Here is a 24,452-nt window from a genome sequence, read left to right on the forward strand (position 1 = left end):
GGCCGTTCACTAGTTGCAGAACACCGTGCCTCGAGAAGTTGATTCAGGGAAGCAACAACTGTGTACTCTGTGTCTCATTTGACTTGTTAAAAACCACAGAGATGAATGCTGCCTGTGCCCATGGAAATGGGGTCATGAGGGTACTAGCCTTGCTTTCCGTTTGGAAACCTCCATTCTTGCTTCCGTGAAGCTCCCTGAAATTCTCTGCTGTTGACAGTCCTCTGGCCACTCTAGGCATGTGTCTGGGAAAAAAATGAGTTTTCTCTGGGTACACACGGAGCTTCATTGGCCGGGGTGGGGCTCTCCTTGCCATCCTCTAGAGCTAAAGGGAATCTCAACGTGAGTCCCTGCCTCGAGGTAAGGCCCTGAGTAGCCCTGCAGAAAGGGAGGCATGCAGCTCTTTCCATGAGCTCTTAGTGGAGGTCTGTTTTATTGAAAAGAATTACCCCTTTCAGGACTCCTACGCCCTTCGGGTGAGCATCATTTTGGTTCCAAGATCACTGACTCCCTCCACACCCCTGTGGGCCTGCTGAGCAGCATTGAGTCCCATACGTCCCACGGAGGCTCTCTGTGTCTGCAGAGTCTCGGGCAACACACTATACGTTACTTCAGGAGAGCTACATTTCCAGAGCACTCGAACAGCATCAAAACTACATTTCTAGGCAGTCCAACATGCCCTGGAAGTCTTCGACATTGCCCTCGTCAGAGCTGCCCAGAGAAAACACTCTGCTTAGAATTTATCGAGGACCTCGTACCTGAAGTCACTCTATTCAAGGAGAAATACAGCATCTTAACATGCTGTGTCGTTCACAGGGCAAGAAACGTGAGAACTTGCCTCGAGGTAAGGCCATGAAATGCTATGCAGAAGCGGAGGCGTGTGGCAGTTTCAATGTGGCCGTAGACGCATATCTTCAGCATTTTAAAGCCAGTACGCTTTTCAGGACACCCAGGTGCCTCGCCTGGAAACCCTATTCCCTGCAAGAACACTGAGTACCCTCAGGCTCCCCTGGCCCTTCTAAGCAATATCCAGGCCAGGAGCTTTCAGACTCACAGTGTGTATGTCGAGTGTAGGGTAACACAGTGCACTCTTATTGGGACATCTTGATATAGCCAGCTATCGCCCAGGTTCACGAGCACCTTTAAGCAAGTTCCAATAGGCCGTGGAATTCGTTCTCATTCCCTAGTTTGAGCTGTACAGAGAGAAACAGTAAGCTTCTCCTTCCATTCAGGACCTCCTACCTGAAGTCATCCTGCCTCCTGAAGAAAGACGACCTCGTTTCTATTGAAACTAAAGCACAGTTTTTCCTGTAGCTCGGCAGGCTTTTGAAGAGGCACGGGCCCAGAGGCCTAGCTAGGGCTTTCCTTGGTGAGGCCGTTCACCAGATGCAGAACACCCTGCCTCGAGAAGTTGATTCAGGGAAGCAACAACTGTGTACTCTGTGTCTCATTTGACTTGTTAAAAACCACAGAGATGTATGCTGCCTGTGCCCATGGAAATGGGGGCATGATGGGACTAGCCTTGCTTTTCGTTTGGAAACCTCCATTCTAGCTTCCGTGAAGCTCCCTGAAATTCTCTGCTGTTGACAGGCCTCTGGCCACTGTAGGCATGTGTCTGGGAAGAAATTGAGTTTCTCTGGCTACACACGGAACTTCATTGGCCGGGGTGGGGCGCACCTTGCCATGCTCTAGAGCTAAAGGGAATCTAAACGTGAGCCCTTGGCTCGAGGTAAGGCCCTGAGTAGCCCTGCAGAACGGGAGGCATGCAGCTCTTTCCATTAGCTCTTAGTCGCTCTTCTGGTTTACTTTAAATGAAGTACTTTTTTCAGGACTCCTAGGCCCCTCGGTTGAGCATCATTTTTGTTCCAAGGTCTCTGAGTATCTCCACACCCCTGTAGGCCTGCTGAGCAACAACGAGGCACATTGGTCCTCGGACTCGGAGGTCCTCTGTGTCTGCTGAGTCATGGGCAACACACTGCACTCTTTCTTGTGATATCTTGATTCACAGCACTCGCACAGGTTCAAGAGCAATGTTCAACAAGTTCCAACATGCCGTGGAAGTCGCTCTCATTCCCTAGTTTGAGCTGTACAGAGAGAAACAGTAAGCTTCTCCTTCCATTCAGGACCTCCTACCTGAAGTCACCCTGCCTCTTGAAGAAAGACGACCTTCTTTGTATTGCAACTAAAGCACAGTTTTTCCTGTAGCACGGCAGGCTTTTGAAGCGGCACGGGTCCAGAGTCCTAGCCAGGGATTTCCTTGGTGAGGCCGTTCACTAGTTGCAGAACACCGTGCCTCGAGAAGTTGATTCAGGGAAGCAACAACTGTGTACTCTGTGTCTCATTTGACTTGTTAAAAACCACAGAGATGAATGCTGCCTGTGCCCATGGAAATGGGGTCATGAGGGTACTAGCCTTGCTTTCCGTTTGGAAACCTCCATTCTTGCTTCCGTGAAGCTCCCTGAAATTCTCTGCTGTTGACAGTCCTCTGGCCACTCTAGGCATGTGTCTGGGAAAAAAATGAGTTTTCTCTGGGTACACACGGAGCTTCATTGGCCGGGGTGGGGCTCTCCTTGCCATCCTCTAGAGCTAAAGGGAATCTCAACGTGAGTCCCTGCCTCGAGGTAAGGCCCTGAGTAGCCCTGCAGAAAGGGAGGCATGCAGCTCTTTCCATGAGCTCTTAGTGGAGGTCTGTTTTATTGAAAAGAATTACCCCTTTCAGGACTCCTACGCCCTTCGGGTGAGCATCATTTTGGTTCCAAGATCACTGACTCCCTCCACACCCCTGTGGGCCTGCTGAGCAGCATTGAGTCCCATACGTCCCACGGAGGCTCTCTGTGTCTGCAGAGTCTCGGGCAACACACTATACGTTACTTCAGGAGAGCTACATTTCCAGAGCACTCGAACAGCATCAAAACTACATTTCTAGGCAGACCAACATGCCCTGGAAGTCTTCGACATTGCCCTCGTCAGAGCTGCCCAGAGAAAACACTCTGCTTAGAATTTATCGAGGACCTCGTACCTGAAGTCACTCTATTCAAGGAGAAATACAGCATCTTAACATGCTGTGTCGTTCACAGGGCAAGAAACGTGAGAACTTGCCTCGAGGTAAGGCCATGAAATGCTTTGCAGAAGCGGAGGCGTGTAGCAGTTTCCATGTGGCCGTAGACGCATATCTTCAGCATTTTAAAGCCAGTACGCTTTTCAGGACACCCAGGTGCCTCGCCTGGAAACCCTATTCCCTGCAAGAACACTGAGTACCCTCAGGCTCCCCTGGCCCTTCTAAGCAATATCCAGGCCAGGAGCTTTCAGACTCACAGTGTGTATGTCGAGTGTAGGGTAACACAGTGCACTCTTATTGGGACATCTTGATATAGCCAGCAATCGCCCAGGTTCACGAGCACCTTTAAGCAAGTTCCAATAGGCCGTGGAATTCGTTCTCATTCCCTAGTTTGAGCTGTACAGAGAGAAACAGTAAGCTTCTCCTTCCATTCAGGACCTCCTACCTGAAGTCACCCTGCCTCCTGAAGAAAGACGACCTCGTTTCTATTGAAACTAAAGCACAGTTTTTCCTGTAGCACGGCAGGCTTTTGAAGAGGCACGGGCCCAGAGGCCTAGCTAGGGCTTTCCTTGGTTTGGCCGTTCACCAGATGCAGAAGACCCTGCCTCGAGAAGTTGATTCAGGGAAGCAACAACTGTGTACTCTGTGTCTCATTTGACTTGTTAAAAACCACAGAGATGTATGCTGCCTGTGCCCATGGAAATGGGGGCATGATGGGACTAGCCTTGCTTTTCGTTTGGAAACCTCCATTCTAGCTTCGGTGAAGCTCCCTGAAATTCTCTGCTGTTGACAGGCCTCTGGCCACTGTAGGCATGTGTCTGGGAAGAAAATGAGTTTTCTCTGGCTACACACGGAATTTCGTTGGCCGGGGTGAGACGCACCTTGCCATGCTCTAGAGCTAAAGGGAATCTAAACGTGAGCCCTTGGCTCGAGGTAAGGCCCTGAGTAGCCCTGCAGAACGGGAGGCATGCAGCTCTTTCCATTAGCTCTTAGTCGCTCTTCTGGTTTACTTTAAATGAAGTACCTTTTTTCAGGACTCCTAGGCCCCTCGGTTGAGCATCATTTTTGTTCCAAGGTCTCTGAGTATCTCCACACCCCTGTAGGCCTGCTGAGCAACAACGAGGCACATTGGTCCTCGGAGGTCCTCTGTGTCTGCTGAGTCATGGGCAACACACTGCACTCTTTCTTGTGATATCTTGATTCACAGCACTCGCACAGGTTCAAGAGCAATGTTCAACAAGTTCCAACATGCCGTGGAAGTCGCTCTCATTCCCTAGTTTGAGCTGTACAGAGAGAAACAGTAAGCTTCTCCTTCCATTCAGGACCTCCTACCTGAAGTCACCCTGCCTCTTGAAGAAAGACGACCTTCTTTGTATTGCAACTAAAGCACAGTTTTTCCTGTAGCACGGCAGGCTTTTGAAGCGGCACGGGTCCAGAGTCCTAGCCAGGGATTTCCTTGGTGAGGCCGTTCACTAGTTGCAGAACACCGTGCCTCGAGAAGTTGATTCAGGGAAGCAACAACTGTGTACTCTGTGTCTCATTTGACTTGTTAAAAACCACAGAGATGAATGCTGCCTGTGCCCATGGAAATGGGGTCATGAGGGTACTAGCCTTGTTTTCCGTTTGGAAACCTCCATTCTTGCTTCCGTGAAGCTTCCTGAAATTCTCTGCTGTTGACAGTCCTCTGGCCACTGTAGGCATGTGTCTGGGAAAAAAATGAGTTTTCTTTGGGTACACACGGAGCTTCATTGGCCGGGGTGGGGCTCTCCTTGCCATCTTCTAGAGCTAAAGGGAATCTCAACGTGAGTCCCTGCCTCGAGGTAAGGCCCTGAGTAGCCCTGCAGAAAGGGAGGCATGCAGCTCTTTCCATGAGCTCTTAGTGGAGGTCTGTTTTATTTAAAAGAATTACCCCTTTCAGGACTCCTACGCCCTTCGGGTGAGCATCATTTTGGTTCCAAGATCACTGACTCCCTCCACACCCCTGTGGGCCTGCTGAGCAGCATTGAGTCCCATACGTCCCACGGAGGCTCTCTGTGTCTGCAGAGTCTCGGGCAACACACTATACGTTACTTCAGGAGAGCTACATTTCCAGAGCACTCGAACAGCATCAAAACTACATTTCTAGGCAGTCCAACATGCCCTGGAAGTCTTCGACATTGCCCTCGTCAGAGCTGCCCAGAGAAAACACTCTGCTTAGAATTTATCGAGGACCTCGTACCTGAAGTCACTCTATTCAAGGAGAAATACAGCATCCTAACATGCTGTGTCGTTCACAGGGCAAGAAACGTGAGAACTTGCCTCGAGGTAAGGCCATGAAATGCTTTGCAGAAGCGGAGGCGTGTAGCAGTTTCCATGTGGCCGTAGACGCATATCTTCAGCATTTTAAAGCCAGTACGCTTTTCAGGACACCCAGGTGCCTCGCCTGGAAACCCTATTCCCTGCAAGAACACTGAGTACCCTCAGGCTCCCCTGGCCCTTCTAAGCAATATCCAGGCCAGGAGCTTTCAGACTCACAGTGTGTATGTCGAGTGTAGGGTAACACAGTGCACTCTTATTGGGACATCTTGATATAGCCAGCAATCGCCCAGGTTCACGAGCACCTTTAAGCAAGTTCCAATAGGCCGTGGAATTCGTTCTCATTCCCTAGTTTGAGCTGTACAGAGAGAAACAGTAAGCTTCTCCTTCCATTCAGGACCTCCTACCTGAAGTCACCCTGCCTCCTGAAGAAAGACGACCTCGTTTCTATTGAAACTAAAGCACAGTTTTTCCTGTAGCACGGCAGGCTTTTGAAGAGGCACGGGCCCAGAGGCCTAGCTAGGGCTTTCCTTGGTTTGGCCGTTCACCAGATGCAGAAGACCCTGCCTCGAGAAGTTGATTCAGGGAAGCAACAACTGTGTACTCTGTGTCTCATTTGACTTGTTAAAAACCACAGAGATGTATGCTGCCTGTGCCCATGGAAATGGGGGCATGATGGGACTAGCCTTGCTTTTCGTTTGGAAACCTCCATTCTAGCTTCGGTGAAGCTCCCTGAAATTCTCTGCTGTTGACAGGCCTCTGGCCACTGTAGGCATGTGTCTGGGAAGAAAATGAGTTTTCTCTGGCTACACACGGAATTTCGTTGGCCGGGGTGAGACGCACCTTGCCATGCTCTAGAGCTAAAGGGAATCTAAACGTGAGCCCTTGGCTCGAGGTAAGGCCCTGAGTAGCCCTGCAGAACGGGAGGCATGCAGCTCTTTCCATTAGCTCTTAGTCGCTCTTCTGGTTTACTTTAAATGAAGTACCTTTTTTCAGGACTCCTAGGCCCCTCGGTTGAGCATCATTTTTGTTCCAAGGTCTCTGAGTATCTCCACACCCCTGTAGGCCTGCTGAGCAACAACGAGGCACATTGGTCCTCGGAGGTCCTCTGTGTCTGCTGAGTCATGGGCAACACACTGCACTCTTTCTTGTGATATCTTGATTCACAGCACTCGCACAGGTTCAAGAGCAATGTTCAACAAGTTCCAACATGCCGTGGAAGTCGCTCTCATTCCCTAGTTTGAGCTGTACAGAGAGAAACAGTAAGCTTCTCCTTCCATTCAGGACCTCCTACCTGAAGTCACCCTGCCTCTTGAAGAAAGACGACCTTCTTTGTATTGCAACTAAAGCACAGTTTTTCCTGTAGCACGGCAGGCTTTTGAAGCGGCACGGGTCCAGAGTCCTAGCCAGGGATTTCCTTGGTGAGGCCGTTCACTAGTTGCAGAACACCGTGCCTCGAGAAGTTGATTCAGGGAAGCAACAACTGTGTACTCTGTGTCTCATTTGACTTGTTAAAAACCACAGAGATGAATGCTGCCTGTGCCCATGGAAATGGGGTCATGAGGGTACTAGCCTTGTTTTCCGTTTGGAAACCTCCATTCTTGCTTCCGTGAAGCTTCCTGAAATTCTCTGCTGTTGACAGTCCTCTGGCCACTGTAGGCATGTGTCTGGGAAAAAAATGAGTTTTCTTTGGGTACACACGGAGCTTCATTGGCCGGGGTGGGGCTCTCCTTGCCATCTTCTAGAGCTAAAGGGAATCTCAACGTGAGTCCCTGCCTCGAGGTAAGGCCCTGAGTAGCCCTGCAGAAAGGGAGGCATGCAGCTCTTTCCATGAGCTCTTAGTGGAGGTCTGTTTTATTTAAAAGAATTACCCCTTTCAGGACTCCTACGCCCTTCGGGTGAGCATCATTTTGGTTCCAAGATCACTGACTCCCTCCACACCCCTGTGGGCCTGCTGAGCAGCATTGAGTCCCATACGTCCCACGGAGGCTCTCTGTGTCTGCAGAGTCTCGGGCAACACACTATACGTTACTTCAGGAGAGCTACATTTCCAGAGCACTCGAACAGCATCAAAACTACATTTCTAGGCAGTCCAACATGCCCTGGAAGTCTTCGACATTGCCCTCGTCAGAGCTGCCCAGAGAAAACACTCTGCTTAGAATTTATCGAGGACCTCGTACCTGAAGTCACTCTATTCAAGGAGAAATACAGCATCCTAACATGCTGTGTCGTTCACAGGGCAAGAAACGTGAGAACTTGCCTCGAGGTAAGGCCATGAAATGCTTTGCAGAAGCGGAGGCGTGTAGCAGTTTCCATGTGGCCGTAGACGCATATCTTCAGCATTTTAAAGCCAGTACGCTTTTCAGGACACCCAGGTGCCTCGCCTGGAAACCCTATTCCCTGCAAGAACACTGAGTACCCTCAGGCTCCCCTGGCCCTTCTAAGCAATATCCAGGCCAGGAGCTTTCAGACTCACAGTGTGTATGTCGAGTGTAGGGTAACACAGTGCACTCTTATTGGGACATCTTGATATAGCCAGCAATCGCCCAGGTTCACGAGCACCTTTAAGCAAGTTCCAATAGGCCGTGGAATTCGTTCTCATTCCCTAGTTTGAGCTGTACAGAGAGAAACAGTAAGCTTCTCCTTCCATTCAGGACCTCCTACCTGAAGTCACCCTGCCTCCTGAAGAAAGACGACCTCGTTTCTATTGAAACTAAAGCACAGTTTTTCCTGTAGCACGGCAGGCTTTTGAAGAGGCACGGGCCCAGAGGCCTAGCTAGGGCTTTCCTTGGTGTGGCCGTTCACTAGATGCAGAACACCCTGCCTCGAGAAGTTGATTCAGGGAAGCAACAACTGTGTACTCAGTGTCTCATTTGACTTGTTAAAAACCACAGAGATGTATGCTGCCTGTGCCCATGGAAATGGGGGCATGATGGGACTAGCCTTGCTTTTCGTTTGGAAACCTCCATTCTAGCTTCGGTGAAGCTCCCTGAAATTCTCTGCTGTTGACAGGCCTCTGGCCACTGTAGGCATGTGTCTGGGAAGAAAATGAGTTTTCTCTGGCTACACACGGAACTTCATTGGCCGGGGTGAGACGCACCTTGCCATGCTCTAGAGCTAAAGGGAATCTAAACGTGAGCCCTTGGCTCGAGGTAAGGCCCTGAGTAGCCCTGCAGAACGGGAGGCATGCAGCTCTTTCCATTAGCTCTTAGTCGCTCCTTCTGGTTTACTTTAAATGAAGTACCTTTTTTCAGGACTCCTAGGCCCCTCGGTTGAGCATCATTTTTGTTCCAAGGTCTCTGAGTATCTCCACACCCCTGTAGGCCTGCTGAGCAACAACGAGGCACATTGGTCCTCGGAGGTCCTCTGTGTCTGCTGAGTCATGGGCAACACACTGCACTCTTTCTTGTGATATCTTGATTCACAGCACTCGCACAGGTTCAAGAGCAATGTTCAACAAGTTCCAACATGCCGTGGAAGTCGCTCTCATTCCCTAGTTTGAGCTGTACAGAGAGAAACAGTAAGCTTCTCCTTCCATTCAGGACCTCCTACCTGAAGTCACCCTGCCTCTTGAAGAAAGACGACCTTCTTTGTATTGCAACTAAAGCACAGTTTTTCCTGTAGCACGGCAGGCTTTTGAAGCGGCACGGGTCCAGAGTCCTAGCCAGGGATTTCCTTGGTGAGGCCGTTCACTAGTTACAGAACACCGTGCCTCGAGAAGTTGATTCAGGGAGCAACAACTGTGTACTCTGTGTCTCATTTGACTTGTTAAAAACCACAGAGATGAATGCTGCCTGTGCCCATGGAAATGGGGTCATGAGGGTACTAGCCTTGCTTTCCGTTTGGAAACCTCCATTCTTGCTTCCGTGAAGCTCCCTGAAATTCTCTGCTGTTGACAGTCCTCTGGCCACTGTAGGCATGTGTCTGGGAAAAAAATGAGTTTTCTCTGGGTACAGACGGAGCTTCATTGGCCGGGGTGGGGCTCTCCTTGCCATCCTCTAGAGCTAAAGGGAATCTCAACGTGAGTCCCTGCCTCGAGGTAAGGCCCTGAGTAGCCCTGCAGAAAGGGAGGCATGCAGCTCTTTCCATGAGCTCTTAGTGGAGGTCTGTTTTATTGAAAAGAATTACCCCTTTCAGGACTCCTACGCCCTTCGGGTGAGCATCATTTTGGTTCCAAGATCACTGACTCCCTCCACACCCCTGTGGGCCTGCTGAGCAGCATTGAGTCCCATACGTCCCACGGAGGCTCTCTGTGTCTGCAGAGTCTCGGGCAACACACTATACGTTACTTCAGGAGAGCTACATTTCCAGAGCACTCGAACAGCATCAAAACTACATTTCTAGGCAGTCCAACATGCCCTGGAAGTCTTCGACATTGCCCTCGTCAGAGCTGCCCAGAGAAAACACTCTGCTTAGAATTTATCGAGGACCTCGTACCTGAAGTCACTCTATTCAAGGAGAAATACAGCATCTTAACATGCTGTGTCGTTCACAGGGCAAGAAACGTGAGAACTTGCCTCGAGGTAAGGCCATGAAATGCTATGCAGAAGCGGAGGCGTGTGGCAGTTTCAATGTGGCCGTAGACGCATATCTTCAGCATTTTAAAGCCAGTACGCTTTTCAGGACACCCAGGTGCCTCGCCTGGAAACCCTATTCCCTGCAAGAACACTGAGTACCCTCAGGCTCCCCTGGCCCTTCTAAGCAATATCCAGGCCAGGAGCTTTCAGACTCACAGTGTGTATGTCGAGTGTAGGGTAACACAGTGCACTCTTATTGGGACATCTTGATATAGCCAGCTATCGCCCAGGTTCACGAGCACCTTTAAGCAAGTTCCAATAGGCCGTGGAATTCGTTCTCATTCCCTAGTTTGAGCTGTACAGAGAGAAACAGTAAGCTTCTCCTTCCATTCAGGACCTCCTACCTGAAGTCACCCTGCCTCCTGAAGAAAGACGACCTCGTTTCTATTGAAACTAAAGCACAGTTTTTCCTGTAGCTCGGCAGGCTTTTGAAGAGGCACGGGCCCAGAGGCCTAGCTAGGGCTTTCCTTGGTGAGGCCGTTCACCAGATGCAGAACACCCTGCCTCGAGAAGTTGATTCAGGGAAGCAACAACTGTGTACTCTGTGTCTCATTTGACTTGTTAAAAACCACAGAGATGTATGCTGCCTGTGCCCATGGAAATGGGGGCATGATGGGACTAGCCTTGCTTTTCGTTTGGAAACCTCCATTCTAGCTTCCGTGAAGCTCCCTGAAATTCTCTGCTGTTGACAGGCCTCTGGCCACTGTAGGCATGTGTCTGGGAAGAAATTGAGTTTCTCTGGCTACACACGGAACTTCATTGGCCGGGGTGGGGCGCACCTTGCCATGCTCTAGAGCTAAAGGGAATCTAAACGTGAGCCCTTGGCTCGAGGTAAGGCCCTGAGTAGCCCTGCAGAACGGGAGGCATGCAGCTCTTTCCATTAGCTCTTAGTCGCTCTTCTGGTTTACTTTAAATGAAGTACTTTTTTCAGGACTCCTAGGCCCCTCGGTTGAGCATCATTTTTGTTCCAAGGTCTCTGAGTATCTCCACACCCCTGTAGGCCTGCTGAGCAACAACGAGGCACATTGGTCCTCGGACTCGGAGGTCCTCTGTGTCTGCTGAGTCATGGGCAACACACTGCACTCTTTCTTGTGATATCTTGATTCACAGCACTCGCACAGGTTCAAGAGCAATGTTCAACAAGTTCCAACATGCCGTGGAAGTCGCTCTCATTCCCTAGTTTGAGCTGTACAGAGAGAAACAGTAAGCTTCTCCTTCCATTCAGGACCTCCTACCTGAAGTCACCCTGCCTCTTGAAGAAAGACGACCTTCTTTGTATTGCAACTAAAGCACAGTTTTTCCTGTAGCACGGCAGGCTTTTGAAGCGGCACGGGTCCAGAGTCCTAGCCAGGGATTTCCTTGGTGAGGCCGTTCACTAGTTGCAGAACACCGTGCCTCGAGAAGTTGATTCAGGGAAGCAACAACTGTGTACTCTGTGTCTCATTTGACTTGTTAAAAACCACAGAGATGAATGCTGCCTGTGCCCATGGAAATGGGGTCATGAGGGTACTAGCCTTGCTTTCCGTTTGGAAACCTCCATTCTTGCTTCCGTGAAGCTCCCTGAAATTCTCTGCTGTTGACAGTCCTCTGGCCACTCTAGGCATGTGTCTGGGAAAAAAATGAGTTTTCTCTGGGTACACACGGAGCTTCATTGGCCGGGGTGGGGCTCTCCTTGCCATCCTCTAGAGCTAAAGGGAATCTCAACGTGAGTCCCTGCCTCGAGGTAAGGCCCTGAGTAGCCCTGCAGAAAGGGAGGCATGCAGCTCTTTCCATGAGCTCTTAGTGGAGGTCTGTTTTATTGAAAAGAATTACCCCTTTCAGGACTCCTACGCCCTTCGGGTGAGCATCATTTTGGTTCCAAGATCACTGACTCCCTCCACACCCCTGTGGGCCTGCTGAGCAGCATTGAGTCCCATACGTCCCACGGAGGCTCTCTGTGTCTGCAGAGTCTCGGGCAACACACTATACGTTACTTCAGGAGAGCTACATTTCCAGAGCACTCGAACAGCATCAAAACTACATTTCTAGGCAGACCAACATGCCCTGGAAGTCTTCGACATTGCCCTCGTCAGAGCTGCCCAGAGAAAACACTCTGCTTAGAATTTATCGAGGACCTCGTACCTGAAGTCACTCTATTCAAGGAGAAATACAGCATCTTAACATGCTGTGTCGTTCACAGGGCAAGAAACGTGAGAACTTGCCTCGAGGTAAGGCCATGAAATGCTTTGCAGAAGCGGAGGCGTGTAGCAGTTTCCATGTGGCCGTAGACGCATATCTTCAGCATTTTAAAGCCAGTACGCTTTTCAGGACACCCAGGTGCCTCGCCTGGAAACCCTATTCCCTGCAAGAACACTGAGTACCCTCAGGCTCCCCTGGCCCTTCTAAGCAATATCCAGGCCAGGAGCTTTCAGACTCACAGTGTGTATGTCGAGTGTAGGGTAACACAGTGCACTCTTATTGGGACATCTTGATATAGCCAGCAATCGCCCAGGTTCACGAGCACCTTTAAGCAAGTTCCAATAGGCCGTGGAATTCGTTCTCATTCCCTAGTTTGAGCTGTACAGAGAGAAACAGTAAGCTTCTCCTTCCATTCAGGACCTCCTACCTGAAGTCACCCTGCCTCCTGAAGAAAGACGACCTCGTTTCTATTGAAACTAAAGCACAGTTTTTCCTGTAGCACGGCAGGCTTTTGAAGAGGCACGGGCCCAGAGGCCTAGCTAGGGCTTTCCTTGGTTTGGCCGTTCACCAGATGCAGAAGACCCTGCCTCGAGAAGTTGATTCAGGGAAGCAACAACTGTGTACTCTGTGTCTCATTTGACTTGTTAAAAACCACAGAGATGTATGCTGCCTGTGCCCATGGAAATGGGGGCATGATGGGACTAGCCTTGCTTTTCGTTTGGAAACCTCCATTCTAGCTTCGGTGAAGCTCCCTGAAATTCTCTGCTGTTGACAGGCCTCTGGCCACTGTAGGCATGTGTCTGGGAAGAAAATGAGTTTTCTCTGGCTACACACGGAATTTCGTTGGCCGGGGTGAGACGCACCTTGCCATGCTCTAGAGCTAAAGGGAATCTAAACGTGAGCCCTTGGCTCGAGGTAAGGCCCTGAGTAGCCCTGCAGAACGGGAGGCATGCAGCTCTTTCCATTAGCTCTTAGTCGCTCTTCTGGTTTACTTTAAATGAAGTACCTTTTTTCAGGACTCCTAGGCCCCTCGGTTGAGCATCATTTTTGTTCCAAGGTCTCTGAGTATCTCCACACCCCTGTAGGCCTGCTGAGCAACAACGAGGCACATTGGTCCTCGGAGGTCCTCTGTGTCTGCTGAGTCATGGGCAACACACTGCACTCTTTCTTGTGATATCTTGATTCACAGCACTCGCACAGGTTCAAGAGCAATGTTCAACAAGTTCCAACATGCCGTGGAAGTCGCTCTCATTCCCTAGTTTGAGCTGTACAGAGAGAAACAGTAAGCTTCTCCTTCCATTCAGGACCTCCTACCTGAAGTCACCCTGCCTCTTGAAGAAAGACGACCTTCTTTGTATTGCAACTAAAGCACAGTTTTTCCTGTAGCACGGCAGGCTTTTGAAGCGGCACGGGTCCAGAGTCCTAGCCAGGGATTTCCTTGGTGAGGCCGTTCACTAGTTGCAGAACACCGTGCCTCGAGAAGTTGATTCAGGGAAGCAACAACTGTGTACTCTGTGTCTCATTTGACTTGTTAAAAACCACAGAGATGAATGCTGCCTGTGCCCATGGAAATGGGGTCATGAGGGTACTAGCCTTGTTTTCCGTTTGGAAACCTCCATTCTTGCTTCCGTGAAGCTTCCTGAAATTCTCTGCTGTTGACAGTCCTCTGGCCACTGTAGGCATGTGTCTGGGAAAAAAATGAGTTTTCTTTGGGTACACACGGAGCTTCATTGGCCGGGGTGGGGCTCTCCTTGCCATCTTCTAGAGCTAAAGGGAATCTCAACGTGAGTCCCTGCCTCGAGGTAAGGCCCTGAGTAGCCCTGCAGAAAGGGAGGCATGCAGCTCTTTCCATGAGCTCTTAGTGGAGGTCTGTTTTATTTAAAAGAATTACCCCTTTCAGGACTCCTACGCCCTTCGGGTGAGCATCATTTTGGTTCCAAGATCACTGACTCCCTCCACACCCCTGTGGGCCTGCTGAGCAGCATTGAGTCCCATACGTCCCACGGAGGCTCTCTGTGTCTGCAGAGTCTCGGGCAACACACTATACGTTACTTCAGGAGAGCTACATTTCCAGAGCACTCGAACAGCATCAAAACTACATTTCTAGGCAGTCCAACATGCCCTGGAAGTCTTCGACATTGCCCTCGTCAGAGCTGCCCAGAGAAAACACTCTGCTTAGAATGTATCGAGGACCTCGTACCTGAAGTCACTCTATTCAAGGAGAAATACAGCATCCTAACATGCTGTGTCGTTCACAGGGCAAGAAACGTGAGAACTTGCCTCGAGGTAAGGCCATGAAATGCTTTGCAGAAGCGGAGGCGTGTAGCAGTTTCCATGTGGCCGTAGACGCATATCTTCAGCATTTTAAAGCCAGTACGCTTTTCAGGACACCCAGGTGCCTCGCCTGGAAACCCTATTCCCTGCAAGAACACTGAGTACCCTCAGGCTCCCCTGGCCCTTCTAAGCAATATCCAGGCCAGGAGCTTTCAGACTCACAGTGTGTATGTCGAGTGTAGGGTAACACAGTGCACTCTTATTGGGACATCTTGATATAGCCAGCAATCGCCCAGGTTCACGAGCACCTTTAAGCAAGTTCCAATAGGCCGTGGAATTCGTTCTCATTCCCTAGTTTGAGCTGTACAGAGAGAAACAGTAAGCTTCTCCTTCCATTCAGGACCTCCTACCTGAAGTCACCCTGCCTCCTGAAGAAAGACGACCTCGTTTCTATTGAAACTAAAGCACAGTTTTTCCTGTAGCACGGCAGGCTTTTGAAGAGGCACGGGCCCAGAGGCCTAGCTAGGGCTTTCCTTGGTTTGGCCGTTCACCAGATGCAGAACACCCTGCCTCGAGAAGTTGATTCAGGGAAGCAACAACTGTGTACTCTGTGTCTCATTTGACTTGTTAAAAACCACAGAGATGTATGCTGCCTGTGCCCATGGAAATGGGGGCATGATGGGACTAGCCTTGCTTTTCGTTTGGAAACCTCCATTCTAGCTTCGGTGAAGCTCCCTGAAATTCTCTGCTGTTGACAGGCCTCTGGCCAATGTAGGCATGTGTCTGGGAAGAAAATGAGTTTTCTCTGGCTACACACGGAACTTCCTTGGCCGGGGTGGGGCGCACCTTGCCATGCTCTAGAGCTAAAGGGAATCTAAACGTGAGCCCTTGGCTCGAGGTAAGGCCCTGAGTAGCCCTGCAGAACGAGAGGCATGCAGCTCTTTCCATTAGCTCTTAGTCGCTCTTCTGGTTTACTTTAAATGAAGTACCTTTTTTCAGGACTCCTAGGCCCCTCGGTTGAGCATCATTTTTGTTCCAAGGTCTCTGAGTATCTCCACACCCCTGTAGGCCTGCTGAGCAACAACGAGGCACATTGGTCCTCGGAGGTCCTCTGTGTCTGCTGAGTCATGGGCAACACACTGCACTCTTTCTTCTGATATCTTGATTCACAGCACTCGCACAGGTTCAAGAGCAATGTTCAACAAGTTCCAACATGCCGTGGAAGTCGCTCTCATTCCCTAGTTTGAGCTGTACAGAGAGAAACAGTAAGCTTCTCCTTCCATTCAGGACCTCCTACCTGAAGTCACCCTGCCTCTTGAAGAAAGACGACCTTCTTTGTATTGCAACTAAAGCACAGTTTTTCCTGTAGCACGGCAGGCTTTTGAAGCGGCACGGGTCCAGATTCCTAGCCAGGGATTTCCTTGGTGAGGCCGTTCACTAGTTGCAGAACACCGTGCCTCGAGAAGTTGATTCAGGGAAGCAACAACTGTGTACTCTGTGTCTCATTTGACTTGTTAAAAACCACAGAGATGAATGCTGCCTGTGCCCATGGAAATGGGGTCATGAGGGTACTAGCCTTGCTTTCCGTTTGGAAACCTCCATTCTTGCTTCCGTGAAGCTCCCTGAAATTCTCTGCTGTTGACAGTCCTCTGGCCACTCTAGGCATGTGTCTGGGAAAACAATGAGTTTTCTCTGGGTACACACGGAGCTTCATTGGCCGGGGTGGGGCTCTCCTTGCCATCCCCTAGAGCTAAAGGGAATCTCAACGTGAGTCCCTGCCTCGAGGTAAGGCCCTGAGTAGCCCTGCAGAAAGGGAGGCATGCAGCTCTTTCCATGAGCTCTTAGTGGAGGTCTGTTTTATTTAAAAGAATTACCCCTTTCAGGACTCCTACGCCCTTCGGGTGAGCATCATTTTGGTTCCAAGATCACTGACTCCCTCCACACCCCTGTGGGCCTGCTGAGCAGCATTGAGTCCCATACGTCCCACGGAGGCTCTCTGTGTCTGCAGAGTCTCGGGCAACACACTATACGTTACTTCAGGAGAGCTACATTTCCAGAGCACTCGAACAGCATCAAAACTACATTTCTAGGCAGTCCAACATGCCCTGGAAGTCTTCGACATTGCCCTCGTCAGAGCTGCCCAGAGAAAACACTCTGCTTAGAATTTATCGAGGACCTCGTACCTGAAGTCACTCTATTCAAGGAGAAATACAGCATCTTAACATGCTGTGTCGTTCACAGGGCAAGAAACGTGAGAACTTGCCTCGAGGTAAGGCCATGAAATGCTTTGCAGAAGCGGAGGCGTGTAGCAGTTTCCATGTGGCCGTAGACGCATATCTTCAGCATTTTAAAGCCAGTACGCTTTTCAGGACACCCAGGTGCCTCGCCTGGAAACCCTATTCCCTGCAAGAACACTGAGTACCCTCAGGCTCCCCTGGCCCTTCTAAGCAATATCCAGGCCAGGAGCTTTCAGACTCACAGTGTGTATGTCGAGTGTAGGGTAACACAGTGCACTCTTATTGGGACATCTTGATATAGCCAGCAATCGCCCAGGTTCACGAGCACCTTTAAGCAAGTTCCAATAGGCCGTGGAATTCGTTCTCATTCCCTAGTTTGAGCTGTACAGAGAGAAACAGTAAGCTTCTCCTTCCATTCAGGACCTCCTACCTGAAGTCACCCTGCCTCCTGAAGAAAGACGACCTCGTTTCTATTGAAACTAAAGCACAGTTTTTCCTGTAGCACGGCAGGCTTTTGAAGAGGCACGGGCCCAGAGGCCTAGCTAGGGCTTTCCTTGGTTTCGCCGTTCACCAGATGCAGAACACCCTGCCTCGAGAAGTTGATTCAGGGAAGCAACAACTGTGTACTCTGTGTCTCATTTGACTTGTTAAAAACCACAGAGATGTATGCTGCCTGTGCCCATGGAAATGGGGGCATGATGGGACTAGCCTTGCTTTTCGTTTGGAAACCTCCATTCTAGCTTCGGTGAAGCTCCCTGAAATTCTCTGCTGTTGACAGGCCTCTGGCCACTGTAGGCATGTGTCTGGGAAGAAAATGAGTTTTCTCTGGCTACACACGGAACTTCATAGGCCGGGGTGGGACGCACCTTGCCATGCTCTAGAGCTAAAGGGAATCTAAACGTGAGCCCTTGGCTCGAGGTAAGGCCCTGAGTAGCCCTGCAGAACGGGAGGCATGCAGCTCTTTCCATTAGCTCTTAGTCGCTCTTCTGGTTTACTTTAAATGAAGTACCTTTTTTCCGGACTCCTAGGTCCCTCGGTTGAGCATCATTTTTGTTCCAAGGTCTCTGAGTATCTCCACACCCCTGTAGGCCTGCTGAGCAACAACGAGGCACATTGGTCCTCGGAGGTCCTCTGTGTCTGCTGAGTCATGGGCAACACACTGCACTCTTTCTTGTGATATCTTGATTCACAGCACTCGCACAGGTTCACGAGCAATGTTCAACAAGTTCCAACATGCCGTGGAAGTCGCTCTCATTCCCTAGTTTGAGCTGTACAGAGAGAAACAGTAAGCTTCTCCTTCCATTCAGGACCTCCTACCTGAAGTCACCCTGCCTCTTGAAGAAAGACGACCTTCTTTGTATTGCAACTAAAGCACAGTTTTTCCTGTAGCACGGCAGGCTTTTGAAGCGACACGGGTCCAGAGTCCTAGCCAGGGATTTCCTTGGTGAGGCCGTTCACTAGTTGCAGAACACCGTGCCTCGAGAAGTTGATTCAGGGAAGCAACAACTGTGTACTCTGTGTCTCATTTGACTTGTTAAAAACCACAGAGATGAATGCTGCCTGTGCCCATGGAAATGGGGTCATGAGGGTACTAGCCTTGCTTTCCGTTTGGAAACCTCCATTCTTGCTTCCGTGAAGCTCCCTGAAATTCTCTGCTGTTGACAGTCCTCTGGCCACTCTAGGCATGTGTCTGGGAAAACAATGAGTTTTCTCTGGGTACACACGGAGCTTCATTGTCCGGGGTGGGGCTCTCCTTGCCATCCTCTAGAGCTAAAGGGAATCTCAACGTGAGTCCCTGCCTCGAGGTAAGGCCCTGAGTTTCCCTGCAGAAAGGGAGGCATGCAGCTCTTTCCATGAGCTCTTAGTGGAGGTCTGTTTTATTTAAAAGAATTACCCCTTTCAGGACTCCTACGCCCTTCGGGTGAGCATCATTTTGGTTCCAAGATCACTGACTCCCTCCACACCCCTGTGGGCCTGCTGAGCAGCATTGAGTCCCATACGTCCCACGGAGGCTCTCTGTGTCTGCAGAGTCTCGGGCAACACACTATACGTTACTTCAGGAGAGCTACATTTCCAGAGCACTCGAACAGCATCAGAACTACATTTCTAGGCAGTCCACCATGCCCTGGAAGTCTTCGACATTGCCCTCGTCAGAGCTGCCCAGAGAAAACACTCTGCTTAGAATTTATCGAGGACCTCGTACCTGAAGTCACTCTATTCAAGGAGAAATACAGCATCTTAACATGCTGTGTCGTTCACAGGGCAAGAAACGTGAGAACTTGCCTCGAGGTAAGGCTATGAAATGCTATGCAGAAGCGGAGGCGTGTAGCAGTTTCCATGTGGCCGTAGACGCATATCTTCAGCATTTTAAAGCCAGTACGCTTTTCAGGACACCCAGGTGCCTCGCCCGGAAACCCTATTCCCTGCAAGAACACTGAGTACCCTCAGGCTCCCCTGGCCCTTCTAAGCAATATCCAGGCCAGGAGCTTTCAGACTCACAGTGTGTATGTCGAGTGTAGGGTAACACAGTGCACTCTTATTGGGACATCTTGATATAGCCAGCAATCGCCCAGGTTCACGAGCACCTTTAAGCAAGTTCCAATAGGCCGTGGAATTCGTTCTCATTCCCTAGTTTGAGCTGTACAGAGAGAAACAGTAAGCTTCTCCTTCCATTCAGGACCTCCTACCTGAAGTCACCCTGCCTCCTGAAGAAAGACGACCTCGTTTCTATTGAAACTAAAGCACAGTTTTTCCTGTGGCACGGCAGGCTTTTGAAGAGGCACGGGCCCAGAGGCCTAGCTAGGGCTTTCCTTGGTGAGGCCGTTCACCAGATGCAGAACATCCTGCCTCGAGAAGTTGATTCAGGGAAGCAACAACTGTGTACTCTGTGTCTGATTTGACTTGTTAAAAACCACAGAGATGTATGCTGCCTGTGCCCATGGAAATGGGGGCATGATGGGACTAGCCTTGCTTTTCGTTTGGAAACTTCCATTCTAGCTTCCGTGAAGCTCCCTGAAATTCTCTGCTGTTGACAGGCCTCTGGCCACTGTAGGCATGTGTCTGGGAAGAAAATGAGTTTTCTCTGGCTACACACGGAACTTCATTGGCCGGGGTGGGGAGCACCTTGCCATGCTCTAGAGCTAAAGGGAATCTAAACGTGAGCCCTTGGCTCGAGGTAAGGCCCTGAGTAGCCCTGCAGAACGGGAGGCATGCAGCTCTTTCCATTAGCTCTTAGTCGCTCTTCTGGTTTACTTTAAATGAAGTACTTTTTTCAGGATTCCGAGGCCCCTCGGTTGAGCATCATTTTTTTTCCAAGGTCTCTGAGTATCTCCACACCCCTGTAGGCCTGCTGAGCAACAACGAGGCACATTGGTCCTCGGACTCGGAGGTCCTCTGTGTCTGCTGAGTCATGGGCAACACACTGCACTCTTTCTTGTGATATCTTGATTCACAGCACTCGCACAGGTTCAAGAGCAATGTTCAACAAGTTCCAACATGCCGTGGAAGTCGCTCTCATTCCCTAGTTTGAGCTGTACAGAGAGAAACAGTAAGCTTCTCCTTCCATTCAGGACCTCCTACCTGAAGTCACCCTGCCTCTTGAAGAAAGACGACCTTCTTTGTATTGCAACTAAAGCACAGTTTTTCCTGTAGCACGGCAGGCTTTTGAAGCGGCACGGGTCCAGAGTCCTAGCCAGGGATTTCCTTGGTGAGGCCGTTCACTAGTTGCAGAACACCGTGCCTCGAGAAGTTGATTCAGGGAAGCAACAACTGTGTACTCTGTGTCTCATTTGACTTGTTAAAAACCACAGAGATGAATGCTGCCTGTGCCCATGGAAATGGGGTCATGAGGGTACTAGCCTTGCTTTCCGTTTGGAAACCTCCATTCTTGCTTCCGTGAAGCTCCCTGAAATTCTCTGCTGTTGACAGTCCTCTGGCCACTCTAGGCATGTGTCTGGGAAAACAATGAGTTTTCTCTGGGTACACACGGAGCTTCATTGGCCGGGGTGGGGCTCTCCTTGCCATCCTCTAGAGCTAAAGGGAATCTCAACGTGAGTCCCTGCCTCGAGGTAAGGCCCTGAGTAGCCCTGCAGAAAGGGAGGCATGCAGCTCTTTCCATGAGCTCTTAGTGGAGGTCTGTTTTATTGAAAAGAATTACCCCTTTCAGGACTCCTACGCCCTTCGGGTGAGCATCATTTTGGTTCCAAGATCACTGACTCCCTCCACACCCCTGTGGGCCTGCTGAGCAGCATTGAGTCCCATACGTCCCACGGAGGCTCTCTGTGTCTGCAGAGTCTCGGGCAACACACTATACGTTACTTCAGGAGAGCTACATTTCCAGAGCACTCGAACAGCATCAAAACTACATTTCTAGGCAGACCAACATGCCCTGGAAGTCTTCGACATTGCCCTCGTCAGAGCTGCCCAGAGAAAACACTCTGCTTAGAATTTATCGAGGACCTCGTACCTGAAGTCACTCTATTCAAGGAGAAATACAGCATCTTAACATGCTGTGTCGTTCACAGGGCAAGAAACGTGAGAACTTGCCTCGAGGTAAGGCCATGAAATGCTTTGCAGAAGCGGAGGCGTGTAGCAGTTTCCATGTGGCCGTAGACGCATATCTTCAGCATTTTAAAGCCAGTACGCTTTTCAGGACACCCAGGTGCCTCGCCTGGAAACCCTATTCCCTGCAAGAACACTGAGTACCCTCAGGCTCCCCTGGCCCTTCTAAGCAATATCCAGGCCAGGAGCTTTCAGACTCACAGTGTGTATGTCGAGTGTAGGGTAACACAGTGCACTCTTATTGGGACATCTTGATATAGCCAGCAATCGCCCAGGTTCACGAGCACCTTTAAGCAAGTTCCAATAGGCCGTGGAATTCGTTCTCATTCCCTAGTTTGAGCTGTACAGAGAGAAACAGTAAGCTTCTCCTTCCATTCAGGACCTCCTACCTGAAGTCACCCTGCCTCCTGAAGAAAGACGACCTCGTTTCTATTGAAACTAAAGCACAGTTTTTCCTGTAGCACGGCAGGCTTTTGAAGAGGCACGGGCCCAGAGGCCTAGCTAGGGCTTTCCTTGGTTTGGCCGTTCACCAGATGCAGAAGACCCTGCCTCGAGAAGTTGATTCAGGGAAGCAACAACTGTGTACTCTGTGTCTCATTTGACTTGTTAAAAACCACAGAGATGTATGCTGCCTGTGCCCATGGAAATGGGGGCATGATGGGACTAGCCTTGCTTTTCGTTTGGAAACCTCCATTCTAGCTTCGGTGAAGCTCCCTGAAATTCTCTGCTGTTGACAGGCCTCTGGCCACTGTAGGCATGTGTCTGGGAAGAAAATGAGTTTTCTCTGGCTACACACGGAATTTCGTTGGCCGGGGTGAGACGCACCTTGCCATGCTCTAGAGCTAAAGGGAATCTAAACGTGAGCCCTTGGCTCGAGGTAAGGCCCTGAGTAGCCCTGCAGAACGGGAGGCATGCAGCTCTTTCCATTAGCTCTTAGTCGCTCTTCTGGTTTACTTTAAATGAAGTACCTTTTTTCAGGACTCCTAGGCCCCTCGGTTGAGCATCATTTTTGTTCCAAGGTCTCTGAGTATCTCCACACCCCTGTAGGCCTGCTGAGCAACAACGAGGCACATTGGTCCTCGGAGGTCCTCTGTGTCTGCTGAGTCATGGGCAACACACTGCACTCTTTCTTGTGATATCTTGATTCACAGCACTCGCACAGGTTCAAGAGCAATGTTCAACAAGTTCCAACATGCCGTGGAAGTCGCTCTCATTCCCTAGTTTGAGCTGTACAGAGAGAAACAGTAAGCTTCTCCTTCCATTCAGGACCTCCTACCTGAAGTCACCCTGCCTCTTGAAGAAAGACGACCTTCTTTGTATTGCAACTAAAGCACAGTTTTTCCTGTAGCACGGCAGGCTTTTGAAGCGGCACGGGTCCAGAGTCCTAGCCAGGGATTTCCTTGGTGAGGCCGTTCACTAGTTGCAGAACACCGTGCCTCGAGAAGTTGATTCAGGGAAGCAACAACTGTGTACTCTGTGTCTCATTTGACTTGTTAAAAACCACAGAGATGAATGCTGCCTGTGCCCATGGAAATGGGGTCATGAGGGTACTAGCCTTGTTTTCCGTTTGGAAACCTCCATTCTTGCTTCCGTGAAGCTTCCTGAAATTCTCTGCTGTTGACAGTCCTCTGGCCACTGTAGGCATGTGTCTGGGAAAAAAATGAGTTTTCTTTGGGTACACACGGAGCTTCATTGGCCGGGGTGGGGCTCTCCTTGCCATCTTCTAGAGCTAAAGGGAATCTCAACGTGAGTCCCTGCCTCGAGGTAAGGCCCTGAGTAGCCCTGCAGAAAGGGAGGCATGCAGCTCTTTCCATGAGCTCTTAGTGGAGGTCTGTTTTATTTAAAAGAATTACCCCTTTCAGGACTCCTACGCCCTTCGGGTGAGCATCATTTTGGTTCCAAGATCACTGACTCCCTCCACACCCCTGTGGGCCTGCTGAGCAGCATTGAGTCCCATACGTCCCACGGAGGCTCTCTGTGTCTGCAGAGTCTCGGGCAACACACTATACGTTACTTCAGGAGAGCTACATTTCCAGAGCACTCGAACAGCATCAAAACTACATTTCTAGGCAGTCCAACATGCCCTGGAAGTCTTCGACATTGCCCTCGTCAGAGCTGCCCAGAGAAAACACTCTGCTTAGAATTTATCGAGGACCTCGTACCTGAAGTCACTCTATTCAAGGAGAAATACAGCATCCTAACATGCTGTGTCGTTCACAGGGCAAGAAACGTGAGAACTTGCCTCGAGGTAAGGCCATGAAATGCTTTGCAGAAGCGGAGGCGTGTAGCAGTTTCCATGTGGCCGTAGACGCATATCTTCAGCATTTTAAAGCCAGTACGCTTTTCAGGACACCCAGGTGCCTCGCCTGGAAACCCTATTCCCTGCAAGAACACTGAGTACCCTCAGGCTCCCCTGGCCCTTCTAAGCAATATCCAGGCCAGGAGCTTTCAGACTCACAGTGTGTATGTCGAGTGTAGGGTAACACAGTGCACTCTTATTGGGACATCTTGATATAGCCAGCAATCGCCCAGGTTCACGAGCACCTTTAAGCAAGTTCCAATAGGCCGTGGAATTCGTTCTCATTCCCTAGTTTGAGCTGTACAGAGAGAAACAGTAAGCTTCTCCTTCCATTCAGGACCTCCTACCTGAAGTCACCCTGCCTCCTGAAGAAAGACGACCTCGTTTCTATTGAAACTAAAGCACAGTTTTTCCTGTAGCACGGCAGGCTTTTGAAGAGGCACGGGCCCAGAGGCCTAGCTAGGGCTTTCCTTGGTTTGGCCGTTCACCAGATGCAGAACACCCTGCCTCGAGAAGTTGATTCAGGGAAGCAACAACTGTGTACTCTGTGTCTCATTTGACTTGTTAAAAACCACAGAGATGTATGCTGCCTGTGCCCATGGAAATGGGGGCATGATGGGACTAGCCTTGCTTTTCGTTTGGAAACCTCCATTCTAGCTTCGGTGAAGCTCCCTGAAATTCTCTGCTGTTGACAGGCCTCTGGCCAATGTAGGCATGTGTCTGGGAAGAAAATGAGTTTTCTCTGGCTACACACGGAACTTCCTTGGCCGGGGTGGGGCGCACCTTGCCATGCTCTAGAGCTAAAGGGAATCTAAACGTGAGCCCTTGGCTCGAGGTAAGGCCCTGAGTAGCCCTGCAGAACGAGAGGCATGCAGCTCTTTCCATTAGCTCTTAGTCGCTCTTCTGGTTTACTTTAAATGAAGTACCTTTTTTCAGGACTCCTAGGCCCCTCGGTTGAGCATCATTTTTGTTCCAAG

The sequence above is a fragment of the Balaenoptera physalus genome, assembly GCF_965194825.1.
Source record: "Balaenoptera physalus genome assembly, chromosome: 9".
Classification (NCBI taxonomy): Eukaryota; Metazoa; Chordata; class Mammalia; order Artiodactyla; family Balaenopteridae; genus Balaenoptera; species Balaenoptera physalus.